This window comes from Cynocephalus volans, chromosome 2, assembly GCF_027409185.1.
Source record: "Cynocephalus volans isolate mCynVol1 chromosome 2, mCynVol1.pri, whole genome shotgun sequence".
Taxonomy (NCBI): Eukaryota; Metazoa; Chordata; class Mammalia; order Dermoptera; family Cynocephalidae; genus Cynocephalus; species Cynocephalus volans.
Window position 1 is genome coordinate 95,087,827 of NC_084461.1, and position 12,460 is coordinate 95,100,286.

At 32.8% G+C, this 12,460-nt stretch overlaps 1 protein-coding gene across 5 annotated transcripts in view; it reads left to right on the plus strand.

The window, feature by feature from the left end:
* Positions 1 to 12,460, plus strand: part of FER (FER tyrosine kinase) — a 468,630-nt gene that overhangs the window by 79,267 nt on the left and 376,903 nt on the right. The window lies entirely within an intron of this gene.

The following is a 12,460-nucleotide window of genomic DNA, read 5'->3' on the forward strand; positions in this document are numbered from 1 at the left end:
AGTATTTTTGAATAGTTTATACTAAATGAACTTATGTAGCATTTGTAATATAATGTTTAAAATTTTCTCTCTAACATCTGATTTACCTATTTAATTACAAAGTACTAAATAAGAAAAATTGGGTTGTATTTGTTTAGAAGCCTTTTAAAATCTTTTTATTTGTGGTGTTCAAAAGCCATTAAAACCACAAGATTATTTTTATAGCATTATGTTGTCTTTGTAGCCTAAATTTATGTTTATATTGTCCTAAAATTTCCCTAGGAAGTCTTAGAATTAAACGGGAAGAGAAGCATTTTTATGTTTTAAACAGAGACTTATGGCATAGTTTCTTATTAGCCATTTATGTAATTTTGTGTCTAATATTTTTTAAATGTTAGATTTCAGTAGAGAATAAGCTTAGATTATGAACAGAGACTTCTTTGGCTGTTGTTATAATTGGGCAATATTTTCCTTATGTTTAAATGTGACTAAACAGTGTTCATATTTAGATTTTCTTTAAATTATGGAAGTTGGTTCTTAAATTTACCATTCTATTGTATTAATACATTTTGTCTTTTTCTTTTGTTAGTTATATATTCTCTTGTAATTTGGGGGGAGTAAAGCAAGTGAACAACTTCTCCATTTGGTTGTGTTTTGCACAATGAAAATACTGCTGTTGTTATTCCCAGTAATTAGAAGTGATACTGATTCAGATGCATTTCTCCCTTCCTCTCTTTCTTCCTCACTTTCTCTCTCCTTTTCCCCTCCTCCTGTTTCCTCAGTGTTCTTTCCCCCAGCATTCTTCCTCTCCCTGTCCCTCCACCTCTCTCCCTCTTTCTCATCTTCTCCGCAATATGTACTTGGTCTCCCTCTTTTCTTGCCATCCCACACTCTCCCACCCCTCATTTACTTTATGTTTTTGGTTTTTGTAGTGTGGCTATTCCTTTTTTAAGGAAGATGAATCCGTGTTCACAGTTGTCTTATTTTTACTTATTTTACTTATTTTTCATGTACCTGAACCAATATTTTGAGATTATGGTCTCTTTATTAATGTAAACATATCTTTTAAAATGCTTTTGTAATTAAATTATTTTAGTGAAGAAAAGAAAAAAGGCTTAGTGAGAAGATCATAGGCTTTGGAGTCAGTCTTGGATTTAAGTTCCAACATCATATGATTATATCATAGATTTTCAAACTTCATATGTGTAAGAATTATTCCTTTGTTATTTTTAAGACTGCTTTAGATAATCAAGAAGTATTTAATGAGTACTTGCTGTGTTTAGGTTTTGAGATTCAAAACAATATTTCCTTGGCATTCAAGGAACTTACAGTCTAGTTGGCATTCTAACTTGAGAACTCCAAGTCTCACCCTCTTTCAAAATTTAGCTTTTTATACAAGAGATCCATTGCCAAACTCTCAAGAGTAGTTTAGAAGTAGTTTTGTCTTTAAGCATTACTTCTTAATCTGTCAAAATAGTTAATTTTATAAAGTCCGTTACTTCATACCTGGATAGCATTCTCAAGTTAGTTAAAATATATTATAAATATTCATATCTAACTTCACCCAGAGTAAGTGGTGACTTAATCCAACTGTATTGTAATTCAACTCTGCTATGTATGTATTTCACACTAGGTTTGTATCTGTTGGAGTATGATTAGTAAGAAAAAGAAATACATAATTACTCTTAAGTCTTTGAAATCTACTTTTAATGATATAGTTTATTTTGTTTAAAAAATGAAACTTAATTCTAATCTCATAATAAAGTTTTAAATAATTTTTTATACTTATATTATAAAAATTATTCATAGATAATAACTGTTCTTTATTGCTTTTGATCTAGATGAAATACCATTTAGTGTTGTATTAATAATAGGAAGGCAAGGAGAAAATGTGAAGAACTTTTAATTGATTTTAAGAAGTGATTCATTTAACTGAATCTCCTTTGTTAACGTACACGAGTTTGTGTGCATTCGTCTTACTAAAGGTATTAGTGATAGTATTTTCCTATTTTCAAGACTTTGAATTCTCCCATTAAATCCTACAGAATATATACTTATTTTTTAATTAAGTGCTTATACATCTGTTTTACACATGAGACTTATGTAAATCTTTCTTTTATAATCAAAAGTATGTTTATATTCATATTGAAATTAAAACTATAAAATTTGTATTTTTGAAACTTTGTTTCTGTCTTCAGACTGCTTCTTTGTTTATGGAAGCAGAAGTCCTTTATTAGTGAAATTATTTACTCTTTATAAGGATGATGAACTGTGATGGCAAATTTTTCCAACATTTATAGACTTTATGTGAGAACCTTAGATGAGTGAGGTGGGCCAGACCAGGGCACTTCTGCTATGGGCTCTAGAGACTGCTAGGAGCTGAGAGTAGATGTCTAGATATGGGTCTGGCATCCAGAGTCATTACTTTAGACATGGGAGGTCTTGGAAAAGCTGTTTAAAACTCTGGTCTCATATAGAGCATCCAGCTGGAGAAGACAAGGACTTGGGAAGACAAAGCCCAGAAATAATTCCTATAGTAAGGGATAGATTCTGGATTTGATCAAGAACTGGGTTTGGACTTACGGGCTCAGTTCCTACAACTGTGGGTTCAGCAGCAGTAGTAGTAGACCAGTAGGTTAATGCTGAAATCCCAAACTCCTGACCCCTGCTGTATAGATTACACTAAATATTTAAAATTTTGAATGTTAAAATTTATATCCAAAGGAACACTAGCTTATATTAAGTATAATATAAAGTATAACACTCATTTGCAATATGAATATAGCATCATTTTAATTACTATTTTTTTGTAATAGACCTTAAACTTAAACTTGCTTTGCTGTGTGCTGTGTTGAGGGAGCAAATATAAATAGTATTTAGTCTTAAATTGACTTGGACTAATTTGGACATTAGTCTGTGGATTATTATTTATAATGTATGCTGAGAAAAACCAAAATAATTTTAACTTATTGAGCTGAAAATAATTTATAGGCATTTCTTCCTTTTTCCCCCTATACTATCAACAAATATTTACTTTAGATACAGAGACCCTTTGATACAAAGAAGTACACAAGGTGGTAAATAGATCCTCCCTATCACTGTCACCATTCCTATCAAACACATACACACCCACAGTTATTCATGGCCAATGTCAGTGCTCTTTCTCTTGTAGGCAGAAAGTCACTTCTGGCAGGCTTAATAAAAATGCAAATGCCTCTTAATTTACCTTCAGAATGAGTAAGAAAAGGTGACCAAGAAGAAAAAGAACCATAGGTGAATGATTGTGGCTCCCACAAATCAGGTGAAGAAAATGGTTCTGAGTGAGCCAAAAATGAAAAGAATCCTGGGCAAATGTGAAGTTAAAAGTTAAAAGGGACTGAATTAACCCAGGATGAAAGAGAAGAATCAAGAAGTTAGGCTAGGCAAATGCCTGAAAACTAGCCAGGAAGACTGCTCTGAGTGAGGAGAAGGGAATAGAAAGTATCTCTAAACACCAGCTAGGAAAAAGAAAAAGTAACTCAGAAGGCAGAAAGTAGCCACTAAGGGAACTCTCTCCTCCCCTTTCTCCACTCCAGGTTCTAAAAGAGTTAATCTAATTTTTTTCAGGAGTGACTTTAATTTATGCAGATTGAGAAAGTGTCACCTCCACCAGCCCCACCAAACATCCCATCATTTTATTTTTATTTTTTCCCAACCTTTTTCTTTTGTTTTAAAAATTTAAATAGCCATAGAAGTTAGAAGAACGGTACAGTGAATACTCATGCTAGCCACCTAGATTCAACAGCTGTTAACACTTTATCACATTGGCAGGTTCTCTCGGAATCATTTGAGTATAGGTGTCAGGCATCATACTCTTGATCCCTAAATGCTTCAACATGCATATCCTAAGAATAAAGACATTTCTTCTAAAAAGCCATAATGCAATTATCACATCTAAGAAAATTAATAATAATTTCCTACTATAGTCTAATATCCAGTCCATATTCCAGTCTCCCTAGTTGTCCCCCAAATGTCTCTTATAGCCTTATAGCTTTTTTTTTTTTCCTTTTCTGTTCTTCATCATCTTCTTTGGTGGTGGTGTTTTGAACCAGGATATGATCAAAGTGAACATACTACATTCGATTGTTTTGTCTCTTTAGGCTTTTAATCTTTTCATCTAGAACAGTTTCCCCACTCTTTATTCATGATGTTGATTTTTTTTTTTTTTTCATGAGTCCAGGACATTTTTCTTGTAAAACTTTCCATATTCTGGATTTGTTTGATTGCTTCCCCATACTGCTGTTTAACTTGTTGCTAGTCTATTCCCTATATTTCCTGTAAATTGAATAGGTCTAGAGGCTTGATTAGATTCAAGTTAAACATTTTTGGCAAGAACACTTCATAGGGAATATTGTGTACTTTATGTTGCCTCCTATTAGGGTTTTTCTCACTGTTATTGCTCAGTAAAATTTGATCACTTAATGTGATGACTTCCAGATCTCTCCGTTATAAAGGTACCTTTACCCCCATGCGGTTAGTAAGTAACTCTGGGGAGATCTATTGGCATGCCCTATTGGAAAAGGTATGAATAACCTATCTCTCAACAACCATCTATCCAGTGGTTTGGCATCCATTGATGATCCTTGCCAATAACAATTGCATTAACAGCCCATCAATTGTAAAATGCCTGAAGGATGACTGGGAAGAAGAGAAGAGGGTCGAGGTAAGAAATAGAGAACAAAGTAAATAGGGAATAGAAAGCTGGAAATAAAGGAAAATAATTCCAAAAGCTTTGCAGAGGCTCTTTTCTATTTACTATATTCAACTGTTTCCAGAGTCATGAGTCCTTTAAGGAAACACTGGCCTGAAGCAATGAGCAAAGAGAGAGCCTCTTTCTCAGGGCTGTCACTTTAGTAAGAAGTGAGTGTATTTCAGTTAGAGGTGTTTCTTGATAGCAGCATAGAATAAGTACTTGAATGTAAAAAACACAAACTTTCCTGTTGTAGATTTAATTGTGAATACTTTTAATTGGTTAAACACATTGTTAGATTTAGTCATAAAACAACTTTGTGAATCTGCACTAAGTAGTGTCAAAGAAAATAACATTTTCTTTACTTTTTTTGTACATATTAGAAAATAAATAAAATAATTCTCTGAAGTTTAAACTCTTAGGAGACATCTCAGATTTTCTGGGGTTTTCCTCGTAAATATGGGGAATTCAGAGACTGTTTGTCATGATGTGCTTTAACAACTCCCTTTGACTGTCATCAGTGCTGTCCATAGGAAACAAATCAGGCATTTTCTAAAATGGGTTTTAGTCTGTTAATTAATTTTAAAAATCACAAACCAGTGAATGTTTGTGCCAGGAGTAACAAAGTAGTATCTAAGATGTTGAACTTGAGCCTGTTTTATACCATCAGGTGAGAGCTGGAGACAGGTGGGAGGTCTTTCTGAACCAATTATTAGCAAAAGGCTCATCCTTCCTTTCTCATTTTCTTATGTCTTACCAGTGAAGAGGTGATGGATGGTTGTGCGAATAAATCACATAGGTACCTGGGATTTGTGAGTAATAGCATTTTAGAATATACCCATATCAATGTTGTTTGTATGTTGATTTGAACATCAACTGTTAAAATTATGAGATAATCTGAGAAATTTGTATCCAGACAGGATATTTGATAATATTAAGGAAATCTTGTTATATTCTAAGTTTGGTAATGAAAATTGTGGTTATTTTCTTAAGGACCTCTATATTTTTGAGGTAAATACAGAAATATTCACAGCTGAAATGATGTAATATCTGAGATTTGCTTCAAAATAATTCAGGGGATGGGGAGTAAGTAGATGAGAGAATAGATGAAACTTGATTGGTCATGAGTTGATGATTGTTTAAGCCAATTGATAAGTACATGGAGGTTTATTGAAAAATTCTCTTTATATATGAATTCTTTTCATAAAAATTTTTAAAAAGATGTCATCATAAGAGAAGAAAGCAAGAAGATCCTCATCAGGGCACCTATTTCAGTATCATCAAGTTACTCTGAATCTATTTTTTACCATTTTATATTTACATACTAATTAATTTATTAATTCAATCACTTATTTAATAAGAATTTCTCTTGTTTGGTAAATACCAGTGGTATAAAAATGAAAAAGATGTGGACCCTACCTTTTTTAAGCAGTTGAAAGTTGAAAGTTTTATAAAAGGAGGTTTTTACCCAATCTTTAAAAAATTTCAAGACCACAGAAAAGTTGAAATGACAGCGTAATGAACACCTGCAGCTTTTTACCCAGATTCATAAATTGCCAAAATTTTGTTACTATTGAATTTTCTCTCTTTCTCTGTTTCTGCCTCTGTCTCTCTCTCTCTACGTATACATATATGTATGAATGTATATGTGTATTAGGGTTCTCTGGAGAGATAGAATCAATAAGATACATTATCAGTATATGAGAGGGGATTTATTAGGGGAATTGTCTCACACAGTTTTGAAGAGGAGTCCCACAATGGGCCGTCTGCAAACTGGATGCCATCAGCATGGCTCAGTCCGAGTCCAAAGGCCTCAGAACCAGGGAAGCTGCTCGTGTCCTTGTTGTAAGTCCTGGGTACCAGCAGTGTGGCTCAGTCTGAGTCCAAAGGCCTTAGAACTAGGGAAGCTTCTGGTGCCATTGGTGTTAAGTCCTGGAACCCAAAAGCTGAAGTCTCGAGCTCTGATGTCCATGAACAGGAGAGCAGAATGTATATGAGCTTCAGCAGAATAGAGCAAAAGATTTGCCTTTTTTCTTCGTTTTTTTTCTCTAGGACTCCAGTGGATTGGATGGTTCCCACCCATATTGGGGGTGGATCTTTCCCAACTAGTCCACTTAGGCTTACATGCTAATCTATTCTGGAAACACCCTTATGGACACACCTAAAAAGATGGCTTTACCAGGTTTCTCAGTATTCGTTAATCTAATCAAGTTAACACCTAACACCTAGAATTAATTATCACAACATGTATAGTTTTCTTTTTCTGAACCACTTGAATGTAAATTGTAAACAGTTTTGCACCATTACAAATGAAATGGTTATGAACATTATGCATGAGTCTTTGTATGGATATTTGCTTTTATTTCTTTTAAACCTAGAAGTCAAATGGCTGGATCATTTATTACTCTGTGTAAAGCTTTTATGAACCCACCAAAATTTTCTCCAGAGTGGTTTTACCATTTTACATTCTGTTCATTAGTATATGAGCATTCCAATTCCTCCTTCTTGCCAATAATTGGTATGGACAATCTTTAATTTTAGCTCATTGTGATTTTACTTTGCATTTTTCTAGTGACTGATGATGTTGAACATCTTTTCATGTGCTTGATGCTATCCAAATCTTCTTTGGTGAAGTGTCTGTTCAAATCTGTTGCCCATTTTAAGATTGGCTTGTTTGTTTTGTCATTACTGATTTTTGAGCGTTCTTTATATTTTATGCATACAAATTGTAAATATTTTCTCCTAGTCTGGGTATTGTATTTTTTTTTTAATGGTGACTTAAGTACAAATGTTTTTTATTTTGAAGAAGTCTAATTCCTTTTTTTTTTTCTTGTATGGATTGTATTTTGGTGTTGGATTTAAGAAATCTTTGCCTATGTCAGAGTCACTAAGATTTTCTCCTATGTTTTTCTTCTAAAGCTTTTATGGTCTTAGCTCTTACGTTTAGGTTTGTGATCTATTTTGACTTAATTTTTGTATGATCTGAGGTAAAGTTGTAAATTGATCTTTGTGCATGTGGATATTCAGTTGTCCCAGTGCCATTTGTTGAAATGACTGTCCTTTCCCTACTATATTGCTTTGGCATCTTTTTCAAAAATCAGTTGACCATATATGTGGACGTTTATTTCTGGATTCTCTGTTCCACTGACCTATTTGTCTCTCTGTATGTCAGTAACACATATCTTGATTACTATATGTTTTAGTCCATTTAGGCTGCTATAAGAAAATAAGATAAACTGGTGGCTTATAAACAATAGAAATGTAGACCTCACAGTTCTGAAGGCTGAGAAATTCCACATCAAGGCACCAGTAGATTCAGGGTTTGGTGATGACCTGTTTCCTGGTTTATAGATGGTGCCTTCTTTCTGTGTTTTCACATGGTGGAAGGGGCAAATGAGCTCCCTTGGCTTGGTTTGTAAGGGCACTGATCCCATTCATGAGGGCTCCACCCTCATGATCTAATCACCTCCCTAAGTGCCCCACCTTCTACTACCATCACCTTGGGAATTTAAATATATGAATTTTGGGGTGGGGGAAGGGAGGACACAGACATTTAGACCATAGCCCTATATAGCATTATAATTCTTAAAATCAGATAGCCTTCGCTCTTCAACTTTGTTGTTTTTTGAAGTTGTTTTGGATATTCTAGGTCCTTTGCACATTCATATATGTTTTTAGATCTGTTGTGAATATCTGGAAAATAGCCTGCTGGGGTTTAGAACAGGGATTGTGTTGAACCTATAGATCAAATAGGAGAGAATTGACTTCTTCATAATACTGAGTCTTCTCATCTTGTGAATATGGAATGTTTCTCCATTTATTTATAATTTATTTAGTTTCTATCAGCAATGTTTTGTAGTTTTCAGTGTGCTGGTCTTGTATTTCTTTTGTTAAAGTTCTTTCTAGTTATTTTGTTATTTTTGGTACTATCATGAATGGTATTGTTACTTAATTTTATTTTTGGATTGTTGATTGCTGACATACAGAAATGCAATTTATTTTTGAATATTAATCTTTTATCCTGTGAACTTGCTGAACTTATTTATTAATTCTAGTAGTTTTTTAAAAAATGAATTTCTTAATATTTTGTGACTGTAGGATCATATTGTCTATGAATAAAAACAGTTTTACTTTTTCCTTTCCAAACTAGATGTCTTTTTTTCCCCCTATTTTTTCTCTCTCTTGCCTAAGTGCCCTGGCTAAAACTTCCAGTATAATGTTGAATAGTAATGATGAATGCAAACAACCTTGCCTTGCCTTGTTCCTGAACTTAGGGGAAAAGCATTTAGACTTTCACCACTAAGTATGAAGTTAGCTGTAATTGCTCAAAGGTTTTTTTTGTTGTTTGGTTTTTTAACATCATTTTGAAGAAGTTTCTATTTCTGCATTAGAATGGATGTTGGATTTTGTCAAATTCTTTTTCTGTATTTATTGAGATGTACTTTTTTCTTTTTTTAGTTTATTAAATGGTGAATTATTTTGATTTTCACATGTTAGAAATATAACACCAACTTTGCATTTCTAAGATAAATTCTCCTTTGGTCATTATGCATTAATTACTTTTTAAATTGTTGGATATGGTTTGCTAAGTTTTTGTTTATAATTTTTCATGTATGTCTATGTTTCTTGTAATATCTTTGTCTCATTTTCATATAAACATAATGCTAGCCTCAGAATGATTACCTTCTCTTCAATTTTCTAGAAAGATTTGTGTTGAGTTGGTATTTTTTTCTTTCTTAAATATTGATGTAATTTACTTGTGAAACCGTCTGGGTCTGCTTGTGTTCATTTTTTCTTTTTTTGGTAATGTTCTTCAACTATAAATTCAATTTCTTTAACTAAAATAGGGCTATTTAGTTTATCTTTCTTTTTATTTAGGTTTGGTAGTTGTGTCTTAAAGAATTTATTTGTTGATATTAAGTTGCTCATAATATTCCTTTTATCACCTTTTTATGTTTATAGAATGTGTAGTAACATTTCCTTTCTCATTCTTGATATTGGTACTTTGTATCCTCTCTCTTTTTTTCACAATCATTCTGGCTAGAGGTTTATCAGTTTTATTAATCTTCTGAAAGACCAGTTTTTGGCTTCATTGAGTATTTTTCTATTTTTCTGCTTTCTATTTCATTGATTTATTCTCTGATCTTCACTATTTCCTTTCTTCTGCTTCCTTTAAGCTTAGTTTGTACTTTTTCCGTTTTCTTAGTGTGATAGCTGAGGTCACTGATTTTAGAACAATCTTCTTTTCTAATACAAGTATTTAGCACTATAAATTTCCATAAGTACTTTAGCAATTTTAGTATTTTCTTTTCCATAAAGTATTTTAGCAGTGTGTCCCACAAATTTTATATGTTGTGTTTTCATTTATATTCAGTTCAAGATATTTTTTTTTTTTTTTAAAGATGACCGGTAAGGGGATCTTAACCCTTGACTTGGTGTTGTCAGCACCACGCTCACCCAGTGAGCAAACCGGCCATCCCTATATGGGATCTGAACCCATGGCCTTGGTGTTATCAGCACCACACTCTCCCGAGTGAGCCACAGGCCGGCCCAGTTCAAGATATTTTCTAATTTCCTTTTTGATTTTTTTCTTTGACATAGGTTGTTTAAAAGTATGTTTAGTTTCCTAATGTCTTGGCATTTTTCTAAAGATGTTCCTAATTTTAATTTTAAAATGAATTCTATTGTGATCTGAGAATATTCTTTTTATGACTTTATTCCTTTTACAATTATGTATACTTTTTTATGGCCCATAATATGGTTTATCTCAGTAAATGTTTCATGTGCACTCAATAAGAATGTATTCTACTGCTGCTTTTTTGAGTGATCTGTATTGTCACCTTGGTCCAGTTGATTAATAGTATTATTCAGATTTTTTATGGTCTTACTGGTTTTTTGTCTACTTCTTCTATTAATTATTGAGAGAGGGATAATGAAATCTCTAACTATAATTGTGGATTTGTCTATTCTTGTCATTCTATCAGTTTTTGCTTCACATATTTTGAAACTCTGTTATTGTGTGTATAAGCATTCATGATTAATGACTTGATCCCCTTATCATTATGAAATGACCTCTATTATCTCTAGTAATAATATTCTTTGCTCTGAAATCTATTCTATTTGATATTAATATAGCCACTTCAGCTTTCTTTTGTTAATGTTTACATGGTATATACTTTTTAATAATTTTATTTTAATCTGTTTAAGTCTTTATTTTTGAAATGCATATCTTATAAGCAGCATATAGTTAGGTCTTGCTCTTGTATGTTGGTAATCTCCACCTTTTAACTAGTGATATTTAAACTATATTTAGTGTGATTTTCGAAAATGTTAGGTTTAAATCTGTCATCTTGCACTTTTTGCTGCTGGCTGGTAAGGAGATCCAAGCCCTTGACCTTGATGTTATCAGCATGATACTTTCCAAAGTGAGTTAACAGGCCAGCCCTGTCATCTTGCAGTTTGTTTTCTCTTTACTTTATCTGTTCTTCATTCCTCTTTTCTTTTATTCTACATTCTTTTGGATTAATTGAAAATTTTTCTGAAGTTTTTAAAATCTCTTGTTGATTTATTAGCTATAATGTTTTGTTTTATTTTATCTTTAATTTATGATTGTATATTTTTAAGTGATATTATGTCATTTTGAGTAGTGTGGGAACCTTGTAGTTCTATCTCCCCCCTTCTAGTTTTTATATTCTTGTTATATATTTTACTTTTTAAAAAAATATTGTTTTATTTCATCAATATACAATGTGGTTGATTATTGCGGCCCATTACCGAAACCTCCCTCCCTCCCAACAATCTCATATCTGTTCTCTTGTCATATCAAGTTCAAGGAATTGTAATTGTTGTGTCTTCCTCCCTCCCCCTCAGTTTATTTGTGTATTTATTTATTTATTTATTTTTAGCTCCCACAAATAAGTGAGAACATGTGATATTTCTCTTTCTGTGCCTGACTCGTTTCACTTAATATAATTCTCTCTAGGTCCATCTGTGTTGTTGCAAATGGCAGTATTTCATGTTTTTTTATAGCAGAATAGTATTCCATTGTGTAGATATACCACTTTTTTCGTATCCACTCATCTGATGATGGACATTTGGGCTGGTTCCAACTCTTAGCTATTGTAAATAGTGCTGCAATGAACATTGGAGAACAGGTATACCTTCGACTTGATTTCCATTCCTCTGGGTATATTCCACAGAGTGGAATATACAGTGGGATCCACACACATACAGCCATCTGATCTTCGACAAAGACACCAAGCCTATACACTGGGGACGAGACTGCCTCTTCAGCAAGTGGTGCTGGGATAACTGGATATCCATATGCAGGAGAATGAAACTAGACCCATACCTCTCACAATATTCTACTTTTGTGTGTGATAAACTCCATACTACATTGTAAATATTTTTGTTTTTGTCTAGTCAATTATCTTCAGTAATAAGCAAAATATCTCATATATATCCATGTAGTTATTATCTTTTTTAGCATTTCTATTTCTTTGTCTACATTTCTATTTCTATTTGGTGTCATTTTACTTTTGCCTGCATGGCTAATTTAACATTTCCTGTAATGTAGGTCTACAAGTAATGAATTCTTTCAGCTCTCCTATGTGTGAAAAAGTCTTTATTTTTATTAATTTTTGAAATATATACTTTTTGGGTATAGAATTCTGTTTTGACAGGTCTTTTTCCACCTTCATGTTTTTAAAGATGTTGCTTCAGTGCCTCATTAAGGAGACATCTGCTGTAATC